The 21,646-nt window shown below is 38.1% G+C and overlaps 1 non-coding gene across 1 annotated transcript; it reads right to left on the reverse strand.

The window, feature by feature from the left end:
* LOC140828742 (small nucleolar RNA R71) lies at positions 1 to 107 on the reverse strand. The gene has a single exon (XR_012117309.1). It is a non-coding gene; the product is annotated as a small nucleolar RNA R71 (small nucleolar RNA).
* Positions 108 to 21,646: the final 21,539 nt, after the last annotated feature.

The following is a 21,646-nucleotide window of genomic DNA, read 5'->3' on the forward strand; positions in this document are numbered from 1 at the left end:
AAGCTTAGAGCCGACATTACTACTTTTGCTCAATATCAGCAAGAGTCACTTTACGAGGCATGGGAGCGCTACAAGGACTTGTTGAGGAGATGTCCACACCATGAGCTGCCTCTTGGGTTAGTTGTTCAAACTTTCTACTACGGTCTGCTTACTCCTAACCGTACTATTATAGATGCTGCTGCCTGTGGTAACTTACTGAGAAAAACGGCTGAGGAAGGATATGAGTTATTGGAGGAGATGGCTGCTAGTAGCTATCATCCTCAGTCTGATAGGCAGAGACGAAGTGCTGGAGTTAATCAAGTTAATGATTTGTCGGTGGTTTCAGCACACTTAGAGGCTTTGAATAGAAAGATTGATGGGATGAGCATGAGTGTGTCGGCTATGCGTCTGCAAGAAATTTCCTGTGATAAGTGTGGGGGTGAGCATGACGTTCAGGATTGCCAAGATGGCAATCCATTTTATGTGCCTGAGGGAGCACCGGTAAAACAAGTGGGATTGCAGAACCGTCCTAGAAATGACCCTTATTCGAACACATATAATCCGGGATGGAGGAATCACCCAAACTTTTCATGGGGAGGTCAAAACAACCAAAATCGCCAACAAAGAGGTCCACCATATGGGATGCACCAAGGATTCAAGCCAGAACCGCCTCGGGAGGAGAAGTCCAATTTAGAGCAAATGATGACTAAACTTATTTCTGCAACAGAGACGAGATTTCAGAACCAAGATGCATCCATAAAGGGGTTAGAGAATCAAATTGGACAATTGGCTAAGTTGATTGCTAATAAGGAGCAAGGAGCTTTGCCAAGCAACACGGAAACTAACACAAGAGAACATGTGAAGGCTGTGGAATTGCGTAGTGGAAACGCACTCAAGTCTAATGAGGAAAAGACCAAGCACGGTGAGGATGAGGTGGAAAATCGAGGAGGTAAGTCTTCTAACTCTACATCTACACCTATTGCACAGAATAAAATTTTTATCCCTCCACCTTTTCCTGCAGCAATGAAGAAAGCTAAATTAGATGCACAATTTGGTAAATTTCTTGAGATATTTAAAAAATTGCATATTAACATTCCTTTTGCTGATGCTTTATTGAATATGCCTTATGCAAAATTCTTGAAAGATATCTTAGCAAATAAACGGAAGCTAGAAGATCATATGACGGTGAATTTGACTGAAAATTGCTCCGCTTTAGTTCAAAACAAGATGCCTCCTAAGCAAAAATATCCAGGGAGTTTCTCTATACCTTGCATTATTGGTGACATTAATTTTCATAAAGCTCTATGTGATATTGGTGCGAGTATTAATCTGATGTCTTTTTCTGTGTTTAGGAGACTGGGATTAGGTGAACCCAAGCCAACTAGGATGTCGTTGCAGCTGGCTGACAGATCTGTCAAGTATCCACGTGGGATTATCGAAGATGTTTTGGTGAAAGTGGATAAGTTTATTTTTCCTGCAGATTTTGTGGTACTTGACATGGAGGAAGATTTAGAGATGCCTTTAATATTAGCGAGACCGTTTCTGGCTACAGGGAAAGCACTGATTGATGTTGAAGAGGGGAAATTGAGACTGAGAGTTGGAGAAGAAGAAATTATTTTTGATGTCTTCAATACTCTCAAGCACACAATGCACAGTGATAGTTGTTTTCGTATTGATGTCTTGGATTCTCTCGTTTGTGATTTTATGCAGGATGGATTGAAAGAACCATTGGAGGCCACTCTCACTACTGAAAAGCAGGAGGACGAGCTATACGAGGAAAAGATGGAGATGGTAGCTCACTTGAATGCCATTCCACCTTGGAGAAAGCAAGTGAGGCTTAGACTAGAGGAATTGGGAGACAGAAAAGATTTAATGCCTCAAAAGTCAAGCCTAGAGGAGCCACCTACTTTGGAGCTCAAACCACTACCTCCACATCTCAAGTACGTATATTTAGGAGAAAATAATAAATTGCCTGTTATTATTTCCTCTTCTTTGACAGATGATATGGAGAGTAAGCTCTTGGGAGTCCTTAAGGAGCATTCGCTTGGAAGGTTTCATACATAAAAGGGATAAGTCCTTCGATCTGCATGCACAAAATTCTGATGGAAGATAAATACTCACCTCTAGCACAACCACAAAGGAGACTCAATCCAAAGATGCAAGAGGTAGTAAAAGATGAAACAATTAAACTTCTGGATGCAGATATTATCTATCATATCTCTGATAGTGCGTGGGTAAGTCCTGTACAATGTGTGCCTAAAAAGGGTGGGATTACTGTTATTACTAATGAAAAAAATGAGTTGATTCCCACTAGAACTGTTACGGGTTGGCGTGTGTGCATAGATTATAGGAAATTGAATGGTGCAACCCAAAAAGATCACTTTCCCTTGCCATTTATCGATCAAATGATTGAACGATTAGCAGGTCATGAATTTTATTGCTTTTTAGATGGATATTCGGGATACAATCAAATCACAATTGCACCTGAGGACCAAGAGAAAACTACTTTCACTTGCCCTTATGGTACTTTTGCGTTTAGGCGTATGCCCTTTGGTTTATGCAATGCACCTGCAACATTTCAAAGATGCATGACCGCTATCTTTCATGACATGATTGAAAATTTCCTTGAAATTTTTATGGATGATTTCTCTATTTTTGGCTCCTCATTTAATGAATGTTTAGAGAATTTGAACTTGGTGTTAATTAGATGTGAAGAGAGCAATTTGGTGTTAAATTGGGAGAAATGTCATTTTATGGTTCAAGAGGAGATTGTGTTAGGACACAAGGTATCAGATAATGGAATTGAGGTCGACAAGGCCAAGGTGGAAGTAATCAAAAACCTACCACCACCTTCATCAATAAAAGGAGTTAGAAGTTTCCTAGGGCATGCTGGTTTTTATAGGCGTTTTATTAAAGATTTTTCTAAAATTGCTAAACCTTTATCCTCTTTGTTGATGAAAGATGTTGAATTTAATTTTGATTCTACTTGTCTGCATGCATTCGAGATACTCAAGGAAAGCTTGGTGACAGCACCTGTTCTGACTGTCCCTGATTGGGAGTTACCGTTTGAGGTGATGTGCGATGCTAGTGATACAGCTGTTGGTGCGGTGCTGGGTCAAAGGAAGAACAAGGTATTTCATACCATCTACTATGCAAGTAAGACTTTAAATGATGCTCAATTGAATTACGCTACTACTGAAAAGGAATTACTTGCTATAGTATTTGCTTTCGACAAATTTCATTCATACCTTGTTCTATCTAAAGTAACTGTGTATACAGATCATTCTGCTCTAAAATACTTGCTTGCTAAGAAAGATGCGAAACCTAGGTTAATTAGGTGGATTTTATTATTGCAAGAATTTGATCTCGAGATTCGAGATAAAAAGGGTGTAGAAAATGTAGTTGCTGATCATCTGTCTAGGCTTGAGCATGTTAGAATTAAGGGCATTGACGATGATATAGATGACTGGTTTCCTGATGAACAATTGCTTGAGGTAAATGCGTACCCTTGGTATGCCGATTTTGCAAATTTTCTTGTCACTGGCACACCTCCACCTAATTTATTGTTTCACCAAAGAAAGAAATTCTTTTCAGACGTGAAATATTATTTTTGGGAGGAACCATTTTTGTTTAAGATTTGTGCAGATTCCATGATAAGAAGATGTGTGGCGGAGGAGGAAACCAATCAAATTCTGAACCATTGTCATGACCGTGAGGTAGGTGGTCACTTTGGACCCATACGGACGACATCTAAGGTACTTGAATGTGGCTTCTATTGGCCAACTCTTTTTAAGGATGCTCGTTTGTATGCTCTCAATTGTGATAGATGCCAACGCACAGGTAATATTTCCAACTGTCATGAGATGCCTTTAAATAACATTGTTGAGTGTGAAATATTTGATGTGTGGGGGATTGATTTTATGGGTCCTTTTCCTGCGTCTTTTGCAAAGAAATTTATTTTGGTGGCAGTGGAGTATGTATCTAAATGGGTGGAGGCAGAGGCATGTGCCACTAAGGATACACAAGTGGTGTTAAAATTTTTGAAGAAACATATTTTTAATCGATTTGGTGCACCACGTGCAATCATAAGTGATGGTGGCACCCATTTTTGCCACAAAATTTTTGATAAACTGTTGGGCAAATATGGTGTCACCCACAAGGTTTCCACTCCATACCATCCCCAAAGTAGTGGACAAGTTGAAGTATCCAATCGAGAAATTAAGAGGATTCTAGAGAAGACGGTTAATGTGAATAGAAAGGACTGGTCCATTCGGTTAGATAATGCTTTGTGGGCTTATCGTACTGCTTTTAAAACAACTATAGGCACTACACCATATAGGTTGCTTTTTGGTAAAGCATGTCATCTACCAGTAGAATTAGAGCATAGAGCATATTGGGCGACCAAAGCACTAAACTTTGATTTTGCTCTTGCAGGTGAAAAACGATTGCTGCAGTTGAATCAGTTAGATGAGTTTCGAGGAAAAGCTTATGATCTTGCACTATCTTACAAGGAACGCACCAAACGAGCCCATGATAAACACATTATAAGAAGGGAATTCAAAGTGGGTGAAGCGGTGTTATTATACAATTCTCGCTTACGACTCTTTCCGGGCAAGCTAAAGTCAAGGTGGTCAGGACCATTCACTATAGCCAAGGTGTTCCCATCGGGTGCAGTGGTGTTGCATGATGGCAAGGAAGGGATATTTACTGTGAATGCTCAAAGATTGAAGCACTATATCGGTGGCACAATTGAGCCACAAATTGGAGTCACTCGGCTCCATGACAGTCATTGAGGACATGGGTGAAAATTCGAGCTCTAGACTATAAATTGAGAACTACTTCTACTCCTTATATTGATCTTAATTATATTTTCTTTATTTATTAATCGCATCATTAGCATTTAGGTAGTTGCATGGCATTGCATTCATTTTTAGACGAGAATGTCTCGCTAGGGCGGTCAAAACTGACCGCGCCAGCGGGCACTCGCATTTTTCAATAACATAGTCGCCGAAAAATTCTCGCTAGGGCGGTAATAATTGACCGCCCTAGCCAGTCACGCAGATTAAAAAAATTCTTCCTCTTCTCTTTTCTTCTCCACTTCGAACCCTACCCCTCCACCTCCAATTTTCAGCGCCTCCTTCCACCTTTTGTGCTCAAGACTTATTATTTGGTGATTTTTCAGGGCAAAGACTCAATCTTGGTCTATACACTCCACCAGGAAGCATTTAGGCTACAATATTTTCTTCTCCGGTGGTCTTTCAAGCAACTTCGGTCATCTTCCACAGATTCCGGTGAGCATCTCCGGCGACCCTCAAGAATTTTCCGACGTTTTGATACTTTGTGCACTCCAATCTCGACATGGCACCCAAAAGATCTAAGGTAACTCATGGTGCTTCTAGTTCTCGGTCCACTCCATCTATGTTTGTGAATGAAAAAGCTAGGGAGAGATTTGAACATGCTAGAATACATAGGAAACCAATCCCTGAGCGTGAATTTAGCTCATCTATTATCGATCATTTTTCGGAGTCCCAAGTAGAAAGAAGAGGGTGGAATATCTTTGTAGCACAGCTAAATGCAGCTGTGGTTCCGGTTGTGCGTGAATTTTATGCCAATGCTCCGGAAGGGAATGAGTATAAGGCATTTGTGAGGGGACATCTAGTCCCGTATGATTCCAAGACGATCAATGAAATGTTGGGTTTACCGTCGGTGGACGATTCGGTGTTTCAGGCGTGGGTGCTTAACCCTGATTATGATTTGATCATTCGCACACTCTGTTATCCGGGCACCACGTAGAAACAACCGGGGTTATACGATCTTTCTTGAAAATTTTTTGAAAGTGGAGGAGGCATTGTGGTATGCATTCTTGTCTAAGAGATTGATGCTGGTCGGTCATACGAGTGATGTGCAGCGTGAGCGGGCGGTTGTTCTTTATGCCATCTATACTGGGCTGGTGATTGATGTGGGCAGGCTCATTTCGGACAGCTTAACATGTGTATTAATAGCAGCAATTTGGATTTTTACTTCCCGACGATAGTGACTGAGCTGTGTGCCCGAGCGGGGGTGATATTCGCAGATGATGATGAGTGGTTACCGCCGATGAGAGCAACTGATGAGGCTCTTTATAAATCCAAGAGGGAGAAAAGACAGGCTGAGCTGCCCGAGGAGGTATTTTTCAGTTATGGGAGAGCAGCTCAACCACCTCCGGCCTTAGGACATGCACCACCACCTCCGCAGCCATGCCGCCGTGCCATGCGAGATCGCGTCAACGAATTGGGCGCTTGGGCCAATTATCAGACTCATTACCAGGCCGTTAATCAGGCTCACATTCAGAACATCGAATACTTGGTGCAGGGGATCTCAACTCATTTGGGCATCGACACTTCCGGACGGCCACCTACACCCGCATACCCGCCACCCTTCCATTTTCAGTACAATTATCCTATGCCCCCAGCAGCTGAAGAGGGAGTCCCACCGCCAGAGAATGAGGAGGAGGATGATTTCTGATCAGGGGAGTTTACTGTTTCCCCTTTCTTTTTATTTTGCATATTCTGTCTTTGCATTTACATTCATGAGTTTTTATGTTTTTAGTGTTTGTTTCGTTTTGTACAATGAGGGCATTGCACAACTCTAGTATGAGGGGGGTAGATTGTTATGTTTGCTTAGTTAATTGGTTTTAAGTTCGTTGCATTTATTTTGTTTGGTGGAGTTTATATTACTTTGGTGGTGTCAAGTTTCAGTTATGGGAGTTTATTTGGTGTTGTTAGTATTGCTTGTTTTGAGATGGTTGTTTTTAGTCCGTTATAGTATTGCATGTTTGGTGTCGTTTATGGTGAGAAGACATAGTTTATGAGCCAATGATGATGTTGAATTGATAGTATACAAAAGTATTGATTGGGTCACTTCATGAATGGTACTCTTGATTGTTAAAGCATGAATTTTGGTACAAAGTTTGAACTTTTTGAGCACATATGTGTGGGGACTAGAATTTTGTAGGAATAATGGACAAATTTGAAGGTTTTGTGTGGTTAACTTGAAAGGCATCATTTATGAGTTGATTTAGCATTTAAACCCGTGAAAATAAGTCACTAATTGGGACCTTGAATGAGAATATTTGATTTGCCTTGAACTTTACATTTACCCCCTTTTCAATGCACTGAATTAAAATATCATACCCCTAACCAGCTGTAATCCAAAGTTATATATTCTTAGCCTAGGGAGTACATGTGTGAAAATTGTGCATCATAAAAAAAAGGAGATGTAAGGTGAGGGGGAGCCGAAATAAAAGGAATGAAATTCTATTCCTAGGCTAAAAGTTGGAGATGTAAGGAGACGAGGAAAGTCAGACGAAAAGTCTTGACGATTGCACAATGAAAATGATCGGTGTACTCCCAACTTTTAGCCACTTGAGCTTATTTTCCTTCTTTTCGACACCCTTATCTGCACTTAAGAATTGAATAAAGTTCAATTTATGGTTAGTGATAAATGGACACGGGGGTGCATGCTAGTGAGACTTGTATTGAAGTGTTAATTGAGTGACTCGCATGATTTGATGATTGATCTATTTGAAGTACGAATGACTAGACCCATCATGACACACACACACGTTCAAATTAGTGTCAAGATTTATGTGTAGATGAGAATGAGTATTCGTTTGTGATTTGACTTGATTATGATTTGTATGTGGGAAAGTTCACTGAGGCATGAGCATAAAAGTTGTTAACTAACCATTGACATTTACTTGTGTTGGTTATTTCTTGTTTGAGTATTTTGTGTTTGTTGTGTTTGTGTAGAATCTCGTGCTTTAACCTATTTTGCTCGAGGGCGAGCAAAAGGTTAGTATGAGGGGGTTGATAGGACTCGTTTTTACGTGTTTTTAGTGTTGGTTTTGAGTCGCATTCATGCATCATATTAGTTTGTTTTAGTTTAATTTTGCATTTTTTAGCATTATTTAGCATGTGATTGATCTCGTGTATTTTGTGGTTATTTTGTAGGAATTGAACCAAAAAGTGGGAGAAAATTTGTCAAAATATCGAAGAGGATTCACTAGGGCGGTCAAAAGTGACCGCCCCTACGAGCATTTTGGTCTGGCCGAGGATTTTATGCTCAAGTGTCTCGCTAGGGCGGTCAAAAGTGACCGCCCCAGCGAAACCAGGGACATGCTCGAGGAAGTTTATGCGAGGACCTCTCGCTAGGGCGGTCAAAATATACCGCCCTAGCGAGAAGCGAGATTCAGGAAGATTTGTTTCCAACTTTTTATGGACTCTATTCGACACCTAAACCTAATACACGAGATCAGCGATCCTTTTTTTGAGACTTTATCATATTTTTCATCACTTTTCTTGGAGGAGTGGCTAGAAAAAGGAGATTTCGAAGACCTCGAGATTTCCACGCGTCGTGGCCGTCATCCATCGTCATCTTTAGTATTTTCATTATTCAGTATTTTATTTTTTACATTGATTGTTGGTTTTTATCATGAATTTCAGTAGCTAAACTCTAGATTTGTTGGGATTTGAGGGGATCCTACCCCGTACTCAGTGTTTAACATTATTTCTCGACGTTTTTATTAGTGATTTGTTTATGCTAGTGTTCTTTCTTGTTTCAATCGAAGCCTAGCTAACTTCCTTTGATTATTTCATGTTGTTGATGATTTCGATAGAACAATTAACAATAGGATCAAATAGTATAAACCACAGATTTACAATTTTAGTAGATATACGGAATTGGGTACGTGTCGATAGTGATAGTTCACCCGGATGAAAGCTAGTGGATTCCATAGAATGTAATGCAATCTTGAACTGTTAAATAATTGAGGACACTTGAGTACTGTATGTTTATGATTAGTATTAATATAGCTCGACAGAGTATATTAATTAGTCTAGGGAATTCTGTCGAATGCACGAGTAAAAGTCGAGTGTAATTATTCAAACACGAGTGGTAGGTGAACTGCTAATTCCCAACAAATTCATTTCTCAATTGATTTAATCCAAATTAATCATTGCTTTCTTGAATACGTTTTCTTTGCAGTTTAATTATTTTAGTTGTTTAATTTACATTAGTTTAATCATCAACTCATTTTATCGTTGCTAAAGAAATTTTACTTGAAAATAAAAATAGTGTAACGCAGTCCTTGTGGAACGATACTCGTATTCACTTACGTTTATTATAACTTGAATATCGTGCATTTGCGATATTTAAATCGAGCTTTCATTTATAAAATAAATTTTGGGACTATTCACTGTGCAAGTTTTGCTCGATCAAGTTTTTGGCGCCGTTGCCGGGGACTGTTGATTCACAATTTTTTATTTTTCATTTAAATTCTTTAGTATTATTTATTTTATTGTTATTTGATACTCTCATTGTGTTGCAGATTTTTCTTGTGGTGCATGCGAAGATCACTCAAGTTTAAGCTTGAGCCTTTTGACCCCGAGATTGAACGCACAGCTAGACGTCGACTACAGCAGCAAAGAGCGAAGGAAAGAATGGAAGACGATCAACACAGAGAGGAGCCAAGGCGTATACCGATGATGGATTATGCACAGCCGTCTCTTGATGGAGCACGTCCAAGCATCGTAAGACCAGTCATCGTAAGACGTTTCCACCGATGATGGAGCACGTTCGAGTTTGAGACTAATATCTGCGATGTGAGTACCATGTTTCATTGGTAGGGGACATTGTGATGTCCAAGCATGCAGATAGGTGCTCCTTGTAGAGTTCACCGAACAACCCTCTATAAAGGACTTTCCAAGTGGTTCTCATTTATCGAGTGGAAACGTCATAGTTTAAGGTTGTACATCATCAGTCCTTATGACACGGGATAACATTGTGACTCTATATGCTTGCATTGCACTTTGACTTGTTTACTGACTCGTATGGGGTCATCAGGTGGCAAGGTTGGGTGTTTTGTCAAAACATATAGGAGTCGATGCATTGTAGACGGGGATTCACCTCTTACCTTTGGGTATGGATATCCTATGTGATCTCATATATATTTAGTTTGAAATATCTGATCGGAGTGTTGGTGGTAATTAAGAAAATGGTTTCTTAGATTACACCATCTGTGGGGACCCGGACGCTAATCATCTTCTTAATCATCTTTGGGATTTAATTATCAATTAAGATAAACAGGATCTAAAAATTTTTCTTTTTAAAATATAAGTGCGGAATGTAATGGAATTTAAATAATATACATCTCAGTATAAAAGTACAATAATGTACAACAATTACTCAAACTAGTCTAAGGTTCAACTACTAAATTTCAAGTATTAAACCGAGTCTACATCCAAGTCCGGAATTACCACTCTAATCTCGATCTCTCATCTTCCTCTTGACCCTGATCCTGCCCCACCTGTTGTCATGCACACATACAAAAAAGACAACAGCCGGATACTCCGGTGAGAATAAATCTCAGTATAAACAATGTATACATGCAAGTAACTGAATTAACATAAAAGCAGGAATTATATCTTCTCACATGTATCATAATCGAACAACATGTATCAATATTAATCTGTAAATAAAACATGAATCGTAATCTACGAAACATAAATCAATACGGATCTGTAAATCAAATTCTAATATCAATATCAAAGACTCGACTCACCTCTCATTCTAATCTAGGGATCCCGGTGAATAAGAACGTAACAAGTCTCCCACCTACTACTACCAGTCGCGGTGGCGGTACGTTCTTATTTCTGGACTTTGGTCTAGCTGTATCGAATAATCTACAATAAGAACAATATATGTATCTTAAGCACATCGATACACCAAACGTCCAGTGCCTTGGCGTATCTACCAAGACTAAACCTAGTCTGACAATGTGCAATGGGTCTGTGACTATAGTGTCAAAATCTAACCCCTCTGTCAGTGACTCTTACTCAATAGCTCTCTGCTTTCTACTTCTAATTCAATAGAATAAACATAATCATTAAAACACAAAGGTATAAAAATAATACCATACAAGTATGTGGTTTAGGGAAACTTGAGTAAAATCTAACTCAAGTTGATCTCCCAATTTATACCTTTCTCTTCTTGGTCTGATAAGACGAAGTCTTGTATTCCAATCTTTCCATATCCAAATCTGATAATGACAATAGCATAGATACCGTATCAGTATATAATTCGATTCAGTACCTGTTCTGATCAATATTCAAATCGAAATACATTCTGATAAATACACAATCTGATCCATATCGGAACAATGTACAATTCAATTCATATCCACAATATCACGATACAATCGAAATCATTACTGAATCTGATCACTCTAAATCAACTGATGTTTCGACGGCATAACGGTACAGTCTCGATAACCCGTCAATCTCAACATCACAGATATACAAAACTACCAGAATTCATACTCTGAATAATAACACAACTCTGATATCAAATCTCAATTAATTCAACTCTAAAAATCATAACAATTGTATAAACAGTCTATTCTTTAATCTGACTTCAATTATACAATGTCTACTGTAGCAGAAACACTATATCTGACTCATATTCAATTCTGACAATCATAAATTCGAATCATCTCGAAACGTAATAAAACTTACGTCCAGTTGTAGCCTTCGTTGATAGAAACACAGTACTGAAGTCGGATTTTAAATCAAACGGACGAATTTCTCGTAATCAATTTCTAAACCAGAACTGAAAGCTTCTCCCGCAATTTCTCGATTCTTGCTTCCATCCAATCTGAGAGGTACGCTTATGTTATATATATATATATATATATATATATATATATATATATATATACTACATGCATGTCAAGAAACGTGGCACACTCCTTTGCGCAACACGTCTCGCGCATATGCGCGATTACTATCGGCGCATATGCGCGAGACACAATTTCTTGGCGCGTGTGTCTCGGCAGCTCTCGCGCAAATGCGCGTCCCCTGTCTGCGCATGTGCACGAACTGTTCTGCCATGCTCGCGCATATGCGCCTCTCTATACCGCGCATATGCGCCAAGCACTCGGGACTCCCCTTTGGCTACTGGACACCTCGCGCATATGCGCGCCCACACGCCGCGCATATGGGCGGGGTCTTCTGCCCACTCCGTGCATGGCTCGCGCATCTCGTCGCGCATTGCTCGCGCATCTCGTCGTGCATGTGCGCAAGCACACATCCTTGCACATATATTTACATCTTTTCTCCCTTATTTTTCCAGTCTAATCCATTCTGTTTATAATCATCTTAATTAATAAATAATTCATTTCTGATTACTCTCCGATTACAGTAATAACATCTCGGGCCTTACACCATCGATGCAAACATAAAATTTGAGTTCTTCCTCGAACTCGCAAATAATCAATTCAGATATATCAGAAGAAATGTATACAAGAGGTAAATCTGAAACCCGTCTCAATGAATCAATTCTGAAACCTCAATCTTATATCAGATTCTGTCTCTCAAATAGTCTCGTGGACATACTAAAAATCTTACTGTGGTTCAACAATAGAATAATATTCATTTATCTCTGATTCCAAACTGGAATAATACTTAAAAAAGTATATATCATAATACTATTCGACATAACTCTGACAGAATCAATCTAAAAATATTGGTTACCCAACATCCGTATATACCAATCAACAATTTATAACAAATCAATATCACCATCGGTTACTAATTCTATCCCGATCAAGGACATACTCAATCTTCGGCTTCCAATACCAACAGTCATTGTCTGACTTTGGCATATTTAATCTGTTCATTCTAAACTGGTTTTCATTCTTTTCTGAATCAGCTTCATTTTCTTTGTCAGATTTCTGCTGTTCTCACTGTACAATGTGTCGTTGGTAACTATTTCCTTATCCATCTGGTAATCTGATAACTATTATCGTACAATAATTACAACAGCGACAATATATCATATCAACTAGTGCTAGCATCCAGCATTGCAGCTCCCTGGATATCTTCCAATATCTGGATAGTACCCTCTGCTATCTGTCAGTCGGTGGATAATATATGAGAAAGCTTATGGTATATTCTGCCACAAGTACAAAATCAATCCAAATTCACAATCTGATATAATCTATTTCAACATTCTGGTCAATCTGACCATTTCTTTGACATCGATCTTTGTCATCTGGTCATGTATGTACGTTATCTTGTACAACTAATAGATATAGATTGAACAATCTGTCATTCACAATCATATCATATCACAACTAGAAAGTATTGCAGTAATCTCATTACGAAATTCATCGAAATATAATCCCCGTGTCTAGTCAAAAATATACAAATTCTGTAATAACTCTTCTGACTTCTATCTTTCTATCTTCATTTATTGGCGATTCAGACATTTCATTACAAATTCTGCCAACATTTCAGTACAAATTCTATCATAACTGATTTAATCTGTCTATATCAAGACTGTCTGTCCGAATATTATACATTCTCAGTCACCAAAATGAAAACTGAATACACTACTGTGTTTCTGACACTATCTGTCATTTCAGATTCGAACTATTTGGTACAAACAAATCAGTTAATAATATAAATTAAAGAAAAATACCTACCTGGTATTCGGTTCTGACTATCGATATCAAATTCTGTTGTACAATTCTGAAACATTTGACATTACAAGATAATCATTCTCATACAGTAAAAATCACATATTTGTCACTCTGATCGATGCTCTGCTCTGATTATCGAAATTAAGTTCTGAACATTCTGGTTAAATCTCTGAACTGCCGTAATTCTCGAATTCAGTTCTGATTCGGTTTGAATAATCTGTATCAAACACTGACTCAGAATAACAGTACTACCAAATCAGATTCACAATATCAATAATCTATACGGATCTAGTGAGTTCAGTAAACTCATAAAACGACAATTTCTGGCAATATTGTCAATTCTGACTAATCAATCACGTCTTCATGTCGTTCTGATCAACTGCTATATATCATCTGCAAATATAATATGCCCCCAAACAATATAAGATGTCTCAAATACTGTTTTAGAACAATAACAATACTCAAGCGGATACAAAACAACAATCGTATAAGATAATCTGCCAACTCAGATCAAAAATAAATTTCTGACATTTTTGAAATTTCTGATATTTCTGATCTCTCTGATATCGTATCATTATCTGTCACTGCTCCTGATCTCAACTGTGTCAAAATCAATCGGTGTACTAATTTCAGATATCGTATACTCTGAATACAATCTGTTTCAATCGGAATTCATATCTGAATAATTTCTGTATACAGTAATCACAGTTCTCGGAGTATTCAATACAATCCTCAGAAGTTCTCGGAGTATTCAATACAATCCTCAGATATTCGATTCAATCAATCAGATGCTGTAAATATATCAAAATCTCATAGATACAACGAGCATGAAATCATCAGAATATCTCTGAACATACTGAAACATGCCAAAGAGAAACATTAAATAAGATGTAACTCCTAGTCGGTATTCTTTTACTGATCTTTCAATTCTTTCAATTTATTCTATATCATTCTGTACATTCCATGTCACTCTGTGCTAATTTCTAAAGCACTATAGTATCTGATCTCAATTTGATTCTGAAATCTATCTTTCTGATATAAAGCAAATCTGAAATCTTATTTGGAAATTATCAGCCAACTTTTACATCACTGGCAAATCTGCCAATGCTAGGCTCGATTTCAGTACATCTACTGAATACATAAGGATACCATCTGCTCCTTTCTGTATCACTCGAGTCATAGATAACACAAATATCAAAGGAATTCTAAATCTAGAATCCTTACCATGAAATATTTACTCATCAGCCATATCTGGTCTGAATCTTATACTCTCCTGAAAGGAATCTATAATAATTATGCACTTGTTTAGCATATTAACATCAATAATATAATCAAATCAGAAAACACAAGTACATCGCAATCTAACTCAATCTCATTCTCATCTTACTGTAGTATACAATATTTTACAGAAATCTCTGATATCTATCTTTCTTTCCCAAAAAGTAAGGGAATCAATACTACAGTACAAAAGGACTCAACAGATACAACATATATCAATGTAATTCATTTAAAAATACTCATCACGAATGCATTAGTATATATCAATACATATGCAACATAATCATAGAGTAACAGTACCTGCCACTATATCATCAAATGCCTCCTGGGGCTGTTCTTCGGTCACTGCTACCAGATGATCCAGCTCCCTGAAATCTGCGGGAACCTCTCTGTGGACAGACTCTAGCAAAGTGTCCCGGTTGTCTACAGATATGGTAACTACCAGTCACTCCCTGGCATTGCTCTGTGGGATGTCTTCCTCCGCAAGTTCTGCAATACACTCCAGTATAACTCGGGCTAGAACCATTGGAGCTAGATGAACCACTCAGTCCGCTCCCTAACTTCTTAAACTGTTTCTTTCGAGCTTTCAGCAAATCTTGCTTTCCACTCGTACTGCCTTTATCAAATCTGAGAGGGAGTTGTTGTGTTTGGAGTTGAATCACATCCAATCTTTCTCGTTGTCGAATCAGACTCACCTTAGCTCTCTTTGCCCTACTCAAAGTATCAGCAAAATGGTAAGGTCGCTGCATATTTATCAATGCAACTATCTCTGAATTCAATCCTTTGATGAACTGCTCAGCTGCAGCTTCATCATTCCCAGCTATCTGAGGAACAAAACGCAGTAGAGTAGAGAATTTAGCAACATATTCTTCAATATTCAGTTGGCCTTGTCTCAAATTCTCAAACTCTATTCTTTTATCCTCCCAATACGACACTGAGAAAAATCTTCGATAAAATTCGGCTTTGAAGATTTCCCACGTGATCACAGTACCACGTTGTTCTAATATTCCTTTGATGGTAATCCACCAACTCCTGGCGGCCTCTTGTAACTGGTTGAACACCAATTTAATTCTCTATTCATCTGAATAATCAAGTAAATCAAACAGTAGTTCTATACCATCTAACCAATTCTGACACTCTTCAGACATCTCAGTACCCCTCAAAATCGGCGGTTGAAACGACTGAAACTTCTTCAACTGTATTTCCATCGGAGTTTCTGATATATCTATCTGTTCAACCGAAGTACCGCCCCGTTCTGGAATTCTTCTAGGAGGTATATCTGATTACCAAAACATTATTAACCCAATACTACAGACCTGTTCCATTCTTTCTCGGATCATCTTACTGCTGATCATGAATCAGATCTGATTCATACTCAATAATACATAATACCAATTCAAATCCGATAATCAGGTAACATGTATTTCGAAGCAGTAAAGCATAATGTCATGCTAGCACACACAATGTAAGTCAACATTAGAATCAATCCCATGCTAGAAATCACATGCAAGGAAAGAAAACTCACTCTACTCGCTCATTCTCTTCTATCTCAGTCTAAAGGATCTATCGCTCTGATACCACCTGTTGTGGGGACCCGGACGCTAATCATCTTCTTAATCATCTTTGGGATTTAATTATCAATTAAGATAAACAAGGTCTAAAAATTTTTCTTTTTAAAATATAAGTGCGGAACGTAATGGAATTTAACTAATATACATCTCAGTATAAAAGTACAATAATGTACAACAATTACTCAAACTAGTCTAAGGTTCAACTACTAAATTTCAAGTATTAAACCGAGTCTACATCCAAGTCCGGAATCACCACTCTAGTCTCGATCTCTCATCTTCCTCTTGACCCTGATCCTGCCCCACCTGTTGTCATGCATACATACAAACAAGACAACAGCCGGATACTCCGGTGAGAATAAATCCCAGTATAAACAATGTATACATGAAAGTAACTGAATCAACATAAAAGCAGGAATTATATCTTCTCACATGTATCATAATCGAACAACATGTATCAATATTAATCTGTAAATAAAACATGAATCGTAATCTACGAAACATAAATCAATATGGATCTGCAAATCAAATTATAATATCAATATCAAAGACTCGACTCACCTCTCATTCTAATCTAGGGATCCCGGTGAATAAGAACGTAACAAGTCTCCCACCTACTACTACCAGTCGCGGTGGCGGTACGTTCTTATTTCTGGACTTTGGTCTAGCTGTATCGAATAATCTACAATAAGAACAATATATGTATCTTAAGCACATCGATACGCCAAACGTCCAGTGCCTTGGCGTATCTACCAAGACTAAACCTAGACTGACAATGTGCAATGGGTCAGTGACTATAGTGTCAAAATCTAACCCCTCTGTCAGTGACTCTTACTCAATAGCTCTCTGCTTTCTACTTCTAATTCAATAGAATAAACATAATCATTAAAACACAAAGGTATAAAAATAATACCATACAAGTATGTGGTTTAGGGAAACTTGAGTAAAATCTAACTCAAGTTGATCTCCCAATTTATACCTTTCTCTTCTTGGTCTGATGAAGACAAAGTCTTGTATTCCAATCTGTCCATATCCAAATCTGATAATGACAATAGCATAGATACCGTATCAGTATATAATTCGATTCAGTACCTGTTCTGATCAATATTCAAATCGAAATACATTCTGATAAATACACAATCTGATCCATATCGGAACAATGTACAATTCAATTCATATCCACAATATCACGATACAATCGAAATCATTACTGAATCTGATCACTCTAAATCAACTGATGTTTCGACGGCATAACGGTACAGTCTCGATAACCCGTCAATCTCAACATCACAGATATACAAAACTACCAGAATTCATACTCTGAATAATAACACAACTCTGATATCAAATCTCAATTAATTCAACTCTAAAAATCATAACAATTGTATAAACAGTCTATTCTTTAATCTGACTTCAATTATACAATGTCTACTGTAGCAGAAACACTATATCTGACTCATATTCAATTCTGACAATATCATAAATTCGAATCATCTCGAAACGTAATAAAACTTACGTCCAGTTGTAGCCTTCGTTGATAGAAACACAGTACTGAAGTCGGATTTTAAATCATACGGACGAATTTCTCGTAATCAATTTCTAAACCAGAACTGAAAGCTTCTCCCGCAATTTCTCGATTCTTGCTTCCATCCAATCTGAGAGGTACGCTTATGTTATATATATATATATATATATATATATATATATATATATATATATATATATATATACTACATGCATGTCAAGAAACGTGGCACACTCCTTTGCGCAACACGTCTCGCGCATATGCGCGATTACTATCGGCGCATATGCGCGAGACACAATTTCTTGGCGTGTGTGTCTCGGCAGCTCTCGCGCAGACGCAAGTCCCCTGTCCGCGCATGTGCGCGAACTGTTCTGCCATGCTCGCGCATATGCGCCTGTCTATACCGCGCATATGCGCCAAGCACTCGGGACTCCCCTTTGGCTACTGGACACCTCGCGCATATGCGCGCCCACATACCGTGCATATGTGCGGGGTCTTCTGCCCACTCCGCGCATGGCTCGCGCATCTCGTCGTGCATGTGCGCAAGCACACATCCTTGCACATATATTTACATCTTTTCTCCCTTATTTTTCCGGTCTAATCCGTTCTGTTTATAATCATATTAATTAATAAATAATTCATTTCAGATTACTCTCCGATTACAGTAACAACATCTCGGGCCTTACACCATCGATGCAAACATAACACATAGTATCGATTCTTTGACAACTCTCGTTATACCAATAGTTTTCGTATCGGTCGGGTTATATGAGATGCAGGACCGTACTGTACGCCAACCATAACGGACTGATTCTTGCAGTCACTATCATTAGATACCTAGGGAATCATGTAAGCGATGCTGCTAGGCGTTTAACATGATTGGTTGTGTACTTTCAGACTTGAGTTATGACGTTCTTACTATCAAGGAGTTGATAAATAAGAATGGAGTAATTGGGGTATGCTCATATAAGGACATGTTTAGTTCCGAATCACATAGAAATGTGAACCCACTGCTAGTTGTATCATTGAAACATTGAGGGTCAAACAAGTGACAACTTTCTATAACCCGTTGAATATCCATAATTATTATGGCAGTTTGTTGACATTTTTGGATAAGGTTGTGGAGCATAATATCATTTCAGAAAATTCACGACTGATGCTTATATCTGCTTCGACTGTTGACCAGTTAATAGATAATTTGTAAGCTTTTGTTCATAATCCTGAACCATTGATAACAAATATCACAGGTACATCAGGGGAAATGTTAGGGCTTCGAATTTCTAGTTCAAAACACGACAAATCAACAAGAAAATAGAAGCAAGAACTAACCAAAATCGGTCAAGGAACTCGCACACACCAGCTCACGAACAGTGGAGCTTCGATTTGGTTGGTTCAGCAGTGTTCTTCTTTGATTTCAGTAGGTGCGAATTGCTTGGTCTTCACCTCCATCTCACAGTGGTGGGAATCTGGTATCCGAGTGGCGAGGCACGACAGCAAGCTGAGGAATGAGGAGCCGACAAGAACAGGGGAAGAAGCTGGGTTTGAGAGGAATGTCTTTGTTCTCTTTCCATCTTTCTTTTTTCTTTTTCTATATTTGATAATTGTGTGTCTATGTATTGTATGTAGATCGATTACTAAAGAAAGCAGCTCATGCCCATTAATTTTGGTTTTGTATTTAATTTGCACTCGTATGTTATTTTAAATCTTTATATATATTTTATATCGTATTAACTTCGATATTATAAAATACATATTTTAACATACTTTTTGAATTTATTTGACATAATTAATTTTAATTTAACAACTCGATAATCATTATAATTATATGAAATTACCAAATAATTAATATAAGATGTTACAATTAATGCTTCAATATTATTTAGTAATACATATGTAACGTCCTAAAAATTTGAAGCTCCACGTAAACCACATGCATGCAAGTTATTAAATTGGTTTAAAGCAATAAATGCATGTTTATTTCATTAATTTGTGTTTTAATTCATGGTTATTTAAAGGTCATGCATAACGGCTTTCGAGATGCATTTCGCGCTCGAACAAGGAACGAAGACCGGGGAATTATCAAGAAAAATATTTTTATGGAATAATTATTTTAATTATTTAATATGAGGTGTTTTTAAATATTATTTTTGAAAATGGGTCTTAGTTGGGTATTTTTAATCGCCAGGTTATATTTTTAACCGGTACGCAAATTTTAACAATTTGGAGAACTTTTTGAGGGCTCGGATGATATTTTCTAAAACTTAGCGAAACGAAATATTTTTCGAGAGTGTGTTTAGGTCTGTTGGGTTTATTTTAATTCTTAGTCGGCCAAAACTTTTGTTTATCCATTTAAAGTAACTAGAGCCCATGTACGCATGCAATTTTCTTCTTTAAAACCCTACCACTCAAACCCTAACCCTAAACAAAGTGCTCGGCCGCCCCTCTCATAGCTGCGGACCGTTTTCACCGCCTCCAACAGCTGCCTTCTCTATTTCATCAAATATTTTCATAGCAAAGTTCCTCCCCGCTCCTCTAGTGCTTCCCCGATGCGATATTCTTCAAATTTTTTGAGCACAATTCATCAAGGCACGCTTGTAACCTCATTTTATCTTCGTACATGCCATAATATGCTATAATTTATATATTTGTATGAAAACCTTATGATCTACATCATGCTTACGTTTTTGAAGGTGTTTGACATGAAAACGTTGCATATTTTTTTTATCCCTTATCACGTTTTCTTGTATGGCTGCAAGGGTTTGTGGTTTTTTCACATTCTAAGGGCTGCTCAAGACGTTGAGATCATGTCTTTGGGCTGGTGTCGATTTATGGTGTAGAAGAGTAAGGGGTCGTGTGCTTTTTTGTTAAGGTGTGATCGGTTGAGTGGTTAGGGTAACTAGTGAGTCCAGTGGTGTGTTGAACTATCCCAAGTTGTGTACCAGACCCTGGTGGGTCCAGTTAGGGCTTAGAGTTGTCACACGCTACTGGAGTTGTCTTAAGTGTGGTTTGGGTCATGAACTTGGAGGTGCCGCGGGTGAGGGCCTTGGGAGGGCTCTCAGTTGTTGGCCTGATGCAGCTGATATGGGGCAATGAATTTATGTTAGGTTGGTCTAGTATGGTCCTAAGGTGGGCTAGGAAGGGTTGGTTCAGGGCTGGTCCAAGCTGGTAGGGCCTAGGTTCAATAAGTTTCAAGTTGATGGATTAGGGTGTTCTAAGGGGTATGGTGTGAAACTTTCAGCAGCTTGTGGTATTGGGTCCGAAGGGCTTAATAGGTTGGTCTTGTTGTTTTAAGGGCTGTTAAGAAGGATAAAAGGTGTGGTAAAAAGTTTGGGAATATTCGGTTAAGTTTCGGGTGGATTCGGGTTAAAACCGTGACACCGGTCAAAGTTTTAAAACGAATTGGTTAATTTTTGAAACAGGCTCGAGTTTACGTTTAAGAAACACTTTTTATATGTTTTAAGGAGTTTGGTAACTTCGGGTAAAAATTTAGAGATCCAGGGGTAAAATGATCATTTTGGGTTTCCAGGGACAAAATGGTCATTTTGCACCCGGGGTGAGTTTTATTCCTGGCAGCGCCCTTAACACATTTTATCATGTTTTTAAATGTTTATGAATCATGATCACGATTTTTTGAATTTATGAGATATACGTTGCATGCTTCATTTTAAGAAATTTTACGCATGTGAATGATTTTGATAAGTGATGAAAATTATGATATTTTGAAGGATGAGAATTAGTTGTGGCTATCGAAGTATATGTAAATTCTTAAGAAGTATA

Source organism: Primulina eburnea, chromosome 3 (assembly GCF_022965805.1).
Source record: "Primulina eburnea isolate SZY01 chromosome 3, ASM2296580v1, whole genome shotgun sequence".
Classification (NCBI taxonomy): domain Eukaryota; kingdom Viridiplantae; phylum Streptophyta; class Magnoliopsida; order Lamiales; family Gesneriaceae; genus Primulina; species Primulina eburnea.